Source organism: Somniosus microcephalus, chromosome 10 (genome assembly GCF_052327205.1).
Source record: "Somniosus microcephalus isolate GS21.2 chromosome 10, FLI_Smic_1.0, whole genome shotgun sequence".
Lineage (NCBI taxonomy): Eukaryota > Metazoa > Chordata > Chondrichthyes > Squaliformes > Somniosidae > Somniosus > Somniosus microcephalus.
In genome coordinates, this window is record NC_140996.1 from 139907095 (window position 1) to 139921413 (window position 14319).

General features: G+C 49.5%; 1 long non-coding RNA gene across 1 annotated transcript; it reads left to right on the top strand.

Annotated features, from left to right (window-relative positions):
* Nucleotides 1–7449: 7449 nt before the first annotated feature.
* On the top strand, nt 7450–8313 carry LOC147111723 (uncharacterized). Its single transcript, XR_015079853.1, has 2 exons — nt 7450–7698; nt 7946–8313. It is a non-coding gene; the product is annotated as an uncharacterized LOC147111723 (long non-coding RNA).
* Nucleotides 8314–14319: the final 6006 nt, after the last annotated feature.

Here is a 14319-nt window from a genome sequence, read left to right on the forward strand (position 1 = left end):
ATCACACTATCATGGGAATAGTGGTGAGGATGCCGGTGTTGGGTCCCACAGCAAAACCCGCCCCGGTATACAGGGTGGAGAACATTGGAGTCATTCAGGGGGGTGCGCACATTCGTTACGCAGTGGCCCCGCCTTATGTCATCAGATGGGAGCGTACGATGACAGGCACTGACCTCTCGGGGTGTCGAAGCCGGGGAGCACACATCATCCTGTGTCCCCAGCACTTGAATGCCTTTTTAAAACCACAGTGCGGGTTCAGAGCCGCTAGCGCGAAGCCGGTAAATTGCACCATGGAGGCAATGGCAAAAGACCATGTGCCCCCACAGGTGGCATATATCGGAGGTGGGACATACTGTGTTACCACTGCAGCGCCTCACTACCAACACGGACAGCACGGGTGGTGTCCGGTCAGTGACAGCAGTTTCTGTTTCAAACCCAGGGCTGAAGTTCAAGTGGCACAACAGCAAATTGTCCCCATTCCTGTACCTTCCACTGTTCACCTCACTGTAAAAGAGAATTTCACGGATTTTGAGCGATTCGTTGCGCATTTTGGTTATGTCATTCCCCCTCTCCCCGAACACCTCACCAAGATTTTAAAAGCCTAATAGTCTCACAGAAACATGTTTACACCCTAGAGCAGAAGACATTGGAGATAGGGAAAGACATATTAGACATAGTCACCCCACCATGGTGGGACCTGTTCACTAATATAGAGATCCCGCCCTGGATTAGAATAGCATCCCACATCCTAGTAGTATGTCAGGTTTTGATTGTAATATTTTTACTGTTCGTGCATTGCAAGAGAGGCAAATGCCTCCAGAGGCACAAGAACACAGGAGAATGGAGAGAACGCTATGTACGAGTGGGTGAAGAGACCCCCGCTTCGGCTGCCATGTATTTAAGTGTAAAGCATTCCTCCACTCTTGGTTTTGGTTACTATATGATTTGGGTGTATGAATACTGTTGTGTTATAACCATTGATCGGTTTTTTTTTCTATTTTTTGATTAACAAAATGTGTATGCAGGTGGTGTGAGGGGCATCGGCCCCTTTCACATCTGAATAGATGAATGTGTTATAGTTTAAGGTAGTACTGCCTATGGTTGTCCAACTGTACACAATGTAATTTTTCTGAAATGGGAACTGCATGTGTCGTGGGGGTTATAGGTAGTTAATTACCAGGAATGTTTGGATGTGAGGAATCAGGGAAAATTTGCTCACCAAGGGTTATTGATACTTTAAGCAAGCTATCAGTACCACAGGAGGGACTGTAAGGTTCGCAAAATTTTCATTAAATAATCACGTAGAAAAATAGGGTTAATAAACAGCTTTATTGACCAAAAGAAGCTTGTCCAGAGAAACTTTTGATAAAAGGGCACACAAAATGGCCGCCGGACCTCGTGACCAGCTTCTGGGACCATTTGAATTTCTGTTACTGCAAGCCAGACAGGCTTGTGGATTGAGGACATTAAAGCCCGCGTAAACCAGTTTTGGGAAGCCGAAACTCATGGAACTGAGTATACATATTGATTAGATTATAAGTACAGGACAGATTTGGGTGGCAGGATGAGACCCATCAAGAAATGTGCGGACAATTGAACGAACACGTTAACCCATTTACTGTACAAAGAAAAGCCGTTTAACAGCCATCAAGGGCAATCTCCAGACCGATCAATATACAAACCAAGTTACGGTGACAAAGCAAAGACATTATCGGCCCAGGAAGGCCAGTTAAGCTATCACTGACTCCCGTTATGAAGACAAAACACCCCTGCAGAGAGTTCTGCCCACCAAAATTATTACAAAGACAGGACTATGATTTGGCGGGAGATAAGAATGTCCCAAAAAGGGATAACTGTGGATTGAAAAAGTCCATCAGTAGCTTCGGAACTCGTACGGTACTGCTTCTTCAACTTCTTCGGTAAGACGCTTCAAGACCATCAGAGACCTTCACACAGCACTTCGGTTCGGAACGTGTTCGGTGTTCGGGCAGGCAAGGCCCGGCCATGACGGGAAGACGACAAGGGTGGCCCGGGTACTTTTGTCGGGAGATCATCGACGACCCAGGCTGAAGAAGAAGACATCCTGTACTCCAGCTCTGCTCCAAATCAGAAGGACATTTTGACTGTATAAAGAAAGCAATTTGGGACCAGCGTCCCGCCCCGAGGAAGACCATCGGGAGATCGACGACCCAGGCCGGAGAAGAAGACACTCAGGGCCCGGTACTCCAGTGTTTCAACATCACATCGGCGAGCGCTCATCGCAGGAGAACCAAGAGGAAAACAAGCTGCGCCAGAAACTTCCAAACCCACGTGACGACGGAAAGCTGTATCGAAAGGCTGCAAACCCCTTTTCGCAATTCTTAAAGTGGTGAGCATGATCCCGAGTCCCTCAAATCGAAACTTAGTTAGGTCTAGGGGAGGGGGTTAAGGGTAATTGTAATGTGTTACCCCTTTTACGATGTGCCGTGTGTTCCCCATTTCTATAGAGTTAAGTTTATAGATGTATGCATGCTTGTAGTTGCTTTAATTTGGAAGTTGCTGGCTGCGGACTGTGAGTGGGAGGAGGGGTCCACCGTATGCCATCGTAACACTTTTAAGGTGGCACTGAAAATCTAACCCCAGTAGAACCGCAGCGCAGAGGTGGGGCAGGACCAGAAGTTTAAAATTATTGTACACAGTCCCGTCTACTAAGAGTGTCACCACGCAGTAGCCGCCAATGTCCGCCGACTGGGACTCGGAGGCCATAGAAATCCGCTGGTGCGCAGGCAGGACTGGGAGAGAGCAACGCCGCACCGTGTCGGGGTGGATGAAGTTCTCCGTGCTCCCAGAGTCAAAAAGGCAGATTGTTTCGTCACCATTTACCTTAATGTCCATTGTGGACCGGGCCAGTTGGTGCGGTCTCGCTTGGTCCAGCATAACGGAGGCCAGCGTAGGGATCTGTGTGTCGCTGCGGGTATCAGATGAGGCGGTGTTGGGGGCCTGCTGCATCCCGGCTGGCGCCCAAGATGGCGGCGTCCATGATCCCCATGTGGCTGGAGGCGTCCAAAATGGCTGCTGTTCCAGTGGTTTGCACATGGCTGGGGAGGCCCAAGATGGCGGCCCGCACGGCCCACACGCGGCGCTGCTGGGGTTCAGGGTGGCTTTGGCCCTGCAGACACTGGCGTAGTGTCCCTTCTTCCAGCAGCCCGAGCAGATCGCATTTTTCGCCGGGCAGCGCACTCTGGGGTGTTTGGCCTGGCCACAGAAGTAGCATTTCTGGCCTTGGGACACTGCTGCGGTAGTTGGGCCATTGCTGGGATGTGGCTGGGGTGGCACAGCGCTATGAGATGGTCCTACCGTGTCCCAGGCTATCGTTCCCCGCGGCATCCACGGTGCAGAGGAGCAGGCATCCATGCCCCGGTAGGCTGCGTCCAATGATAGTGCAAGTTCAGAGGCCTTGTTGAGGTCGAGGTCACTCTGCTCCAACAGTCGCTGTCGGGTGTAATTGGACCTGTGGCCCGCTACAAAAGCGTCCCGGATAAGTTCCTCTGTGTACACGGCGGCCTTTACATCCTTACAACCACAGGCCCGGCCAAGCACAGACAGTGCCTGAAGGTATTCCTCGGTCGATTCCCCAGGTTGTTGTTTACGACTCCCCAGGAGGTGCCTGGCGTACACCTCATTCACTGGGCGCATGTACTGGTCCTTGAGGAGCTTGAGAGCAGCCGTGTACGAGGTCGCGTCCTGGATGACCGAGTACGCTCGGTGGTTCACTTTGGAGGTCAGGACATCCAGTTTGTCCTCATCCGATTTGACCGTTGCAGCGGAGGCGGTCAGGAATTTTTCAAAGCACCTAAGCCAGTGAGCAAACTTGGTGGATGCGTCTGCCTCCCGATGGTCTAAGTCCAGGCATGCTGGTGTGAGGATCTTCTCCATTATAAAAATCTTGTTAATAAAATTGATGCGCTATCAATTACTCAAAAGACTGAGGTTAAGCGAGTAACTAACAGGCTTTTATTAACAAGAGAATGAAGGTGTGCCTCGAGTGGTCGACCAGTCCAGAATACAGAGGGACCGTGGAGCAGTCACCTTTATACCTGGACTCGTGGGAGGAGTCAGCCGAGGCATGTACAGACATGTACACAGTGGAATACAAACAGTGGTTTACCACAATAAGTACCTGAAGGAACAAAATTTGCAGGGCTATGGGGAAAGGGCGGGGGAGTGGAACTAGCTAAAGTGCTCTTGCAGAGAGCCGGCACGGGCTCGACAGGCCAAATGGCCTCCTTCTGTGCTGTAACCATTCTATGATTCTATGTTCCTTGACACTGACAAAAGGCTCTCTGGCAGGGTTGCCATTGCACCTAGCAGTTCTGTGTGCATGCCCATGACCCTTCTTCTGAAGGCCACCCCATTAAGGTCATCATTTGAGTCCTGTGCAGCAGAACTCGTGCGTGAACTCGCCCTCCGGGGAGCTGGCACTCAAGCTACACTTTCCCCCGGCCTGGCTGCATCCCACTCGTACCCGGTGACTCACCACGTGCAGATTCTGCCTCTCTGCTACCCTCTAAAGTCCACGCACTGCAATTTTCTGAGCTGATGCCTACGAGTGTCAGATGCAGTGATGGTGTGTCTTCTTCTCCCCTTTCACTATCCTCCTCCATCAATTCGGGGACTTGCATATCTGAAAGGTGAAATGCACAAGTGTCAGGTTGTGGTGCGAGGAGGGGGGAAAAGCAGCTTGTAAGTGAGAAGAGATTGTGGGATGAGGGAGAAATGGGATGTGAGAAGAAGGATTAGGTATGAGCATACTGTCATTATCAACAATGCTTTCAACTGCCCCGTTCACCATGGACTCTGTGACTGCCCCTCCAATGATCTCCAGCATTGCTTTCTCCAGCTCTGTCAGGTTCTGCAGAAGGCCTTCCCCTCCACCCTTCTGCTGCTGCTCCTGGTGGTTATGAGTGACCTTTGCCTGCCAGAGAAAAGGAAGTGTGTCAGTGAGCGTGGTGCAATGTGTTTGGGTGATGCGGCTGCCATGGTTGAATAGCTGGCAGTGTGTGCAAGCTGTGAGGTGTGGGTATAAGTCTTGCAGCTGTGGTAAGTGTGTGAGGTTGAAGTGAAGCTATGATTGTGATGTATGAGTGGTGATTGCTAGAAATTGTTGGTAGGTGAGTGATGGGGGTGTGTGAGGCTTGTGGTGCAGATGGTGGGATATGCCATTTGTGATGCATTCACTTAGCTTGACCACTCGTGTGAGGTCATTAAACTTTTTTGTGGCACTGGATCCAGGTCCTAAAGATGACACTTGTTGCACTGATGGCTTCCATGATCTCCTCCCACAGCCTTCTGCTGCTCTTCTGCCGCCAGGCACTAACTGGAGGCGCTAACATACTGAATTTCATGGCCTATGTTTAATTGCTCTCTGAAATGTGTTAATAGCCCCCTCCATTGTCTCAAACTTATATGTGATTGTGAATATACACAATTCTGTAACTTACTTCATCAGATAATCAAACCTCAAATAGCTTCGTTGTTGATGAGATTAACCCTTTGTGAACCAAATTTAACTTCATAACATCATCATAATAATATAAATTAACCCCAAATCCCTTCCAGGATCAATAGGTAAAAATCTTGAAACATAATAGTCGTAAAACACAAAAAATAATTACATTCAAAATGCAGCTGGTTAGTATAATGGGAGAGTTAAGGTATTCGATGGAGTGAGCTTTTATAAACTGCATGACCTTTTCTCATTCTTGATTTTCTTATCTAATGGTATCTAATAGATGTATAGTAAGGAAATGCATGTCAATAATTCAATAGAGAAGTTCCAATAACATTATATTCAACTTGGGATTCAGTTACGGCTGCATATTTCACTGCTCAACACTTTCTATTCTTTATTGTAAATATGATTTAGACGCCACTAATTTCCACAGCAATTCTCCCAATCTCCTGCCGTAATTTTGGTGGAAGCCTAGGAGAGATGCCGTAAACAGTGTTCACGCAGTTTCTCGAGGGTTTCCATGAATCTACCACCAAAGTTATGGCGGAAAATCTGGTGAACCTCTGTGGACTATCATGATGTCCACTGTTATTGTGCACTTTCTTTTAGCATATGTTACCTGTATTGATTTCTTTGTGGGTTCAATGATGAGACATTTATGAAAGAGAATGTCTTTTAATCTAAAGTCTGTTCAACTCTTTATAACAGCATTTACAGGAGACATCAAGCTAGTGATGCATCTAGAATGAAACTGAAACTAAACCAAACTGCTTGTCTCTCACATGACCTCTGCTGGTCAGGCATAAGTAATCAATACATGCAAACATGCTGATAAGGCATCATAATCAAACAGGCAAATAACATCACTATTTGCTGATATCATTACATTACCCTTCAATTTTTGTCATGTTTTCCTGCTCTGGGTTTACCAGTCAAGCCATCTCCTACTCTGCTGCTCTGAATTATCCACTCATGATACAATGGGTTGATTACAACTTTTATTTGGAAAGGACTTGATAGTTGTGTTGTTAATTTGTTATAACTGCCTCCACCAAAATGTATCCAAAATGTCAGGTGGATTTTTTTCTTAATGAAGGACACCAGTAAAGAATTCTTGAAACAGTTGATAAATAACTTTCTAGTTTTCAAGAGCAGACAGAAAGGAACATTTCTAAAAATAGTTGATGCTGTAGGCGTTGTCAATCAGAAGTAATGAGCAATACTCAAGTACAATGAGCTGGGTTTTTTCTGTGTACCAATGGCCCAGAAATTCGGGTCGGGGGCTTCCCGCGGGTGCAAGCCCCCAACCTGCACTTAGCTTGCGCGCCAGCCATTGAGCTGTAGGGCCCCGTGGAATTCCGATCTGGGGCCTGGTTCAGCTGCCGGCGCGCAGTGCTTGCGTATCCCGGGGCGCAGTTAGTTCGATGCGTCCCCTGGGATCATGTGGGCCATGGGCAGCCAATCAGAGCAGGGAATGCTCCATTCATAAGTCTTGACAGGAAGTGCTGTCAAGACTTATAAATACTATGGCCCCAAAATAGCACTAAACCTTCAAATAATTTTTTTTTTAAATCACATTTTTTAAATAAACTATAAATTACATTAAATAACTATTTTAAACAATAATTTAAATTTTTGAAAAAAATAATTTTATATTCTAACGGGGCTAAAAATAAACTTACCTTGCTTTAAAATATTTAAAAATAATAAACCTGTGGATAAAATGTTTTAATTTTAATTAATTCACCACTTACCTTGTAAAAAGCAGGCCTTACGCCTGCTTTTTAAATGTGTAAATTCTGCAGGCTTACCCTCTCGGGAAAACCTGTAAAAAAAAAACTAAGTTTGATGCGCACGCGCAGCCTCCCCTGCGCATGCGTTCGACCTCTGAACCTCTTCGTTCAGAGGAACGGAAGTGCCGGTTTCCCGCGCATGCGCAGTGCATGCAAGAAACCGGCACTTCCATCAGGCCCACGGGTGAGTACCCCGTGCGTACTCACCCGTGGAGACCTGAATTTCTGAATATGTTTTAAAATTAGTGTAATCTAGTTGATATCAGAATAATAATGATTGGACATTGCCAGTGGCTATGTCATATTATTGGGATATTCACCTATGCATGTACCTCAATATAAGAGATGATGCATTGGCCCAGGGAAACGGAGTTGGCAGAGCATGGAAAGCATTTACCAGAAACCTGCTTCTGGGTTGGATTCCCTTTTCATGTTTAACATGATTCTTGGCAGAGTGCCACATGGAAACTGGGCAGATTTCTGTTTAATGCATGTTGGTTGAATGTGCTGCCAGTGTTTATTTAAATTGATAATCTACCTGCTTTAAAATGGCATAATGCCTGACTACATGTTGGTGGACATCTTTGAGGGCTATCCAAATTTCTGTTACATTGGACTGCACGTTGCATTATTTCTTTTTACGTTTGTTTTAAATTGATAGATGAAGATGTAGGAGTGCATAGTGCAGATCATCATCAAGACTGAAAAGAATATGAGAAAAGATAAAATAAATTCAGAGGGTGGCCGGAAGCTGTGGTGCACTTTTTGCCTGTCAACTACCTGAAAGGGACTTCGCTAGAAAATGGTGATTAACAATAGCAGTGCAGCTAACAGTTCTGGAAAAGATGATGAATTGAAGTTCTTTTTAGAAATGTTCCTTTCTGTCTGCCTCTAAGAACTAGGGATCTATTTGTGGACTGTTTCAAGAACTGTTTACTGGTAAACTTTATTAAGATCAAATTCCACCTGTGACATTTTGGATACTGTCCTCTGTCAAGGTCCCACAGATTAATAAAATGCTACATAATCTCTTTGTATACTGAGAGCATCTTAAAGAAGTCAAATCTTCTAAAACACACAACTGGCCTGCACAAGTTCAAAAACAATACATTTGCAACATATGTATATTTAATGTAAGAATCTTCATGAAACATTAGGTGCATAACTATGAGCTAGTAACCATGGACACGAATATCATCGGTATAACAACAACAACGTACATTTATATCGCGCCTTTAATGTAGTACAACATAGAACATAGAAAAATAGGAGCAGGAGAAGGCCATTCGGCTCTTCGAGCCTGCTCCACCATTCAATATGATCATGGCTGATCCTCTATCCCAATACCATATTCCCGCTCTCTCCCCATACCCCTTGATACATTTTGTGCCTAGAAATCTATCTATCTCCTTCTTAAATATATCTATCTCCTTCTTAAATATATACATCCCAAGGCGCTTCACAGGAGTGTTATCAGACCAAATTTGACACCAAGTCACATAAAGAGAGAGTAGGACAAGCCAAAGAGGTAGGTTTTAAGGTGCAACTTAAAGGAAGAGAGAGAGGTAGAGAGGTGGAGAGGTTTAGGAAGGGAATTCCAGAGCTTAGGGCCTAGTCAGCTGAAGGCCAGGGTGTATCTTAGGGCAATTTTCTGACTTTGCACCCCAGATACAGACCCTTGCCCACCAGGCATGCATGTTGGAAACTTGCATGCTGTAGTGTATGATTTTCCAACCATTTAAATTAACAATCTGAAAATTGTGTAATAGACATCCCCTATATTCTGATATGCAATCCTAGTGGACAGGGCTCACAACAGGGAGCACAAAGTCAGGAAATTTCCTCTATCATGTAACTATTGGGTATCATACCAGTAAAATTGAGGTCATATTACCATGGCACATCCTAAACTGATGTTCATTCATAAAATAAATAGGCCTAGAAATTCAGTTGGTTGCGCCAGCCGGTAACGCCATAAGAGGGGTATATTTCCAGCGCTAGGCACTTAGCGCCCGGGCGCAGACCGATCTGCGCCAACGCCCAAATTCAGTTGACATTTAGCGCCGGCGCAAAGTGTTTGCGCCCGCTCAGCTGCGTGCGCAGCTTATGACGTCATTTTGTCATGCAATGCTGTTTGTGCGCCCCAAACCGGAAATTCAGTGGCGCCCGCCCAATGTGGGCGTGGCGCTGCTAAGAACTGTGAAGTGGAACGCAACAGAGGCCCTGCGGGCCTCGGGGAGCGCTAATTAAAGGGCACTTACACTGACCTATAAAGCCCAGCCATTTTGCTGCAATGACTTTACTGCTTTGGATTTCTGGACAGAGACCAAGGGACAGAGCTTACTGATTTGGGACAACATAGGAGAGGTATTTTTGGCTTCTGGCCAGTGCTTTGACATTTGATTCATTTGATTTCACTGTTTTCAACTTTATTATGGGGGCTGTATGGGGGTCCAACCCTCAGTTGCAGCATTATGTGCGAAGGGCTCGCAGACGCTGTGAGAGAGGGCCAGCCATGCCTAGACGCAGAGGGGCCATCAGGCGTCGGCAACGTAGGCCTTACCCACTCAGGGAATACCGGCAGCAGGTGTCCTATCTCACCATGACTGCCGCGCATTGTGTTAAGAGGCTGCGCTTCAGAAGGGAGGTGGTTGCAGAGATCTGCCAGCTGCTTCACAGAGATCTGCGTCCACAGCTGATGTGCAGGACGTCTCTGTCAGTGGAAGTGAAGGTCACGGTGGCTCTGAACTTTTATGCAAGCGGCTCCTTCCAAGCCGCTGCTGGGGACATAGCGAACATCTCCCAGTTCGCCGCACATCGCTGCATCCGGCAGGTCACCGATGCACTTTTCGCGAGGAGACACCAATTCATCTCCTTCCCCATGACCCGACAGAGGCAGGAGCAGCGTGCAGTCGGATTTGCCAGGATCGCGCGCTTCCCCATGGTGCAGGGCGCCATTGACTGCACGCATGTGGCTATGCGGGCACCTATCCACAATGCCGAGGATTACCGCAACCGGAAGGGCTACCATTCCCTAAATGTACAGCCGGTGTGTGACCACAGGCAGCGCATCCTAGCTGTCAATGCCCGCTTCCCAGGAAGCAGCCGCGATGCATTTATCCTGCGCCAGACTACTGTGGCTGACATGTTCGAGGCACAGCCTCCACCAAGGGGATGGCTTATCGGGGACAAGGGCTACCCTTTGTGTACATGGCTCATGACCCCGCTCCGCGCACCCAGGACCCCAGCGGAGGAGGCATACAACGAAAGCCATCAAGCCACAAGGAACATCATAGAGCAAACGATAGGCATCCTCAAGCAACGGTTCCGCTGCCTGGATCGTTCCGGCGGATCTCTACAGTATTCGCCGGATAGAGTCTCCCAGTTCGTCGTCGTGTGCTGCATGCTGCACAACCTGGCTATCCACAGGACTCAGGCACTGCCACCTGACATTGCACCACCGCCTCAGGAGGACGAGCAGGAGGACCATGAGGAGGAGGAGGAGGAGGAGGAGTACCAGCCCAGGAGGGAGCCACAAGGTCCAAGGGCCGTCTGCCGGGGGCTTATTGATCGACACTTCTAGGCCCCCTGTCAGGGAATGGGCTGTGGCAATGAACGCACCTGAAGGCAGCCGCACCGCAAGCCCTCAGCCGGTTAACGCAACAACCACTTGAAACCTGAGACGTGGACATGCTGAATAAATAAAAAGCTTTATTTCACAAACTCAGGGCCCTTCCCACATGAAACAGAAAAACAGACAAGACCCCCAAAAAACAGTCAAAAACATCTGTCACTCCCAAAACCTGGGGAGGGCTAACAAAACTTGCCCATCCAAATGGCCTTCATCATCGGCCTTACAAAAATAAGCCCCCCCCTCCACAACACAAACACCCCCCTAAAAACAAAAAATGCCTTGATCCTCGGCCTTACCAAAATAATGCCCCCCCAGAACACAAGCCCCCCAATATAAAAAAAACCGCTATCACCACACTCTAATGGGTGTGCCGAGAGGGCGAGTCCTTAGACAGGCTTCTCTGGCCCCTGCCCGACCTGCTGCTCCGCTTCAACCTGGGCCCTGCGCGTGTGGCAAGGCTGGGGGAAGGCTCATGAGGGCCACAATGCGTGTCGGTATATGCCCTTGGGGGTCGGCCTAGACGAGGCCCGGCCCGGGAGGGGCCGGCTGCTGACTGCTGCAGCTGTGGCTGGCCAGCATCAGTCTCAGCAGCAGCTCGTCGCACCTTGGCTGGGGGAGTGGCAGTGTCGGCTGCACCAATGGGGGCAAGCTGGCTAATGGCAGGCGCGCGCTGCTCGCCAGAGACACTGGCACTCGGCCGGGCTGGCAGTGCAGCAAGCGCAGCAATCTGGTGGAGGCCAGACCGCTGTGCTGCAGCAGGGCGGCGGGTGCCCTGGCGATGCTTCCGCGCCACAGCGAGTGTGGCAGAAGTGAGTGCCCGAACTGCCCTGGTATGTGCCCGCATCAGCTCTGCCAGTGTCTGGACGGCACCACTCATCTCGCGAGTCGCGTCCTGGGCTGCCGCGAGTTGCTGGACACCCCTGTCGTGTGCTGCCGCGAGTTGTTCGACCCCCCTGGCCTGTGATTCCCCGAAAGCGACCACACTATGAGCCAGGGACTCAATGGCCTGAGGCATCTGTTGCACAACCCCCATGAACTCCTGGTGGCGCCGCTCAGACGCCGCCGACATCTCATCGAGGAGGCGCACCTCCTGGGCGAGGACCGTCTCCGGACTGGAGGGCGGACTCTCCCTCTGGGGAGAAGGCCGCCGAGCTGGCCGACCCTTCCCGCGTGCCTCGAGCCCACTGGACCCAGGATCTGCCCTCCCCTGCAACACCTCCCCCCTCTGGGGAGAAGGCCGGCGTGCTGCCGGACCCTTCCCGCGTGCCTCGAGCCCACTGGGCCCAGGATCTGCCCTCCCCTGCAACACTTCCCCCTGGCTCTCCTGCAGGCCAGACGTCTCCCCTCCATTGCCATCCCCTGGCGCGGATGAGGGTTTCCCCGATGTGCCGCCTTCCTCCTGGTCCTCGTCGTCCTCCTCCTCCAAGGGCCTGGCACTCTGAGCTTCAGGGACCACCTCCTCCTCACCAGCTGAAAGCAGGAAGGCACAAGAGTAGCTTTAGAGTGAGAACAGGGCGTCAGCGAGGGAGGCCTGAGTGGTGGCATTATGCGCATTTGTCGGTCAGTGCGAAAGGATGTAGATCTGGAGCGCAAGGGCAACGACAGAGGTCCAACCGGTCATGTCTTTACCAGTGGGTCCCAGTACAGGGTCCGCATCTCCGATCACAACAGGGCCAGTCACCCGGGCACGCATGAGTCGAGCCACACTCTCCTCCAGCTCACTGAGCGGCTGGTACTGGGGACGGCCTCCCCCGGTGGCAGACTGGCTCCTCAAATTCCACGCCAGCTTGGCCTGCAAGAGAAAGGACGGCCTCTAAGTACAGCGTGGTGCCCTGTTGCTGTGTGCACTGCCTCCCATGGTCGAATAGCTTGGCCAGTGTGGTGCCCTGCTGCTGTGTGCACTGCCTCCCATGGTCGAATAGCTTGGCCAGTGTGGTGCCCTGTTGCTGTGTGCACTGCCTCCCATGGTCGAATAGCTTGGCCAGTGTGGTAAGTGCAGAAAGTGCTATTGATGATCATGCCAGTGCCATTGCTGCGGGAGGAGGGCTGCCCATTAGTCCTTTGAGGTCCCTTTGCCCATAATGTGAGATGCACATGCAAGGATGAGGAGGACACTGGAAAGGGTACTCACCTTCACCATCCAAGTGAGGTCGTTGTACTTCTTGCGGCATTGGTCCGCACTCCTGGGGACATCGCAGGTGGATGACACCCTGCGGGCAATTTTCCTCCAGGCTTTCCTGTACTGGCTCCTGGGAGCCTTCTTGCCACTGTCCGGGCACAAGATCTCTCTTTTGTTTTCGACACCATTAATCAGCACCCTCAGAGCATGCTCTGAGAAGCGCTGCGCTCATTCACGGGCCCTCTCCATGGCTCCAGGCGCTATTTTGGCCCACCAGCAGTGTTGAGGCCTAGCTGCAGGGCTCCAGTATGCAGGGCGTGGCAGCAGTCAAAGTCGACCCTTCCCCCTTTAAGAGCTGGCCGGCGTCAGGGTGTCTGCTGTCAATCAAAACATGACCGCACCTGCGCTGCGCCCGGCCTCGGCGTTATCAGGCCGCATCGCCGGCTTAGCGCCTGAAGAGAGCATTGCAACGCCAGTTTCAGCGCTCGGCCAAACTCTTGGCCAACTCTACTGAATTTCAGCGATGTGGCCTACACTTTCCGGCGGGCGCTAACTTTAGCGAACGCCCGACTTTAGCGCCCCAAAAGTGTCCAGACTGAATTTCTAGGCCATAGCATTTAATAATAATTAGATTAAAATTATTACTTATTCAGATAAATAAACCAGGCAACACCATTTACCTTGAGCTCTTCATTGTAACTGTCTGGCTGTGTTAGTAATAATGATATAAAATATTCATGCTGCGAATAATGCAGAGACACCCTGTAATTTTCTTTGCCTTTTCCCTCTCCAAATTGACCACAATAATGTATGATGATTACCTTCTGAAATATTAAAATGTATTTGTGCATACCGCATGGTGAAATTCAGACCTATGGGCACAGATTGATTTCTCCTATTATTTCCAATTCTGATACCTGAATGACAGGGGTTTTCCACCACAGTTATTTCTGCTTGCTCCTCTTGTCCTCATGTTGGTGACATACTGAGATAGGGCTCCACAGACTATCGTAACCATATAGCATTTCATGACCCTGGGTTACGTGTGTGGCTCTGTTATGGTATGATACTGTATGTGTGCTAACCCTGTGCATATTCACAGAATGTTCCTAGGGTTGGCCTCATTAAAATGTTGATGGTGAGCTCCCAGTGTGAATAATGCCTTTCAATAGTGATATACCCATAGGTGAGCAGGGAATCAAGTACTCTGTAAACCGTAAAGACCCGCCGCAGTTTAAAGGGGCAGATCTGTTTCTGTTGGCAAAGGGGAATCAAAAGACAT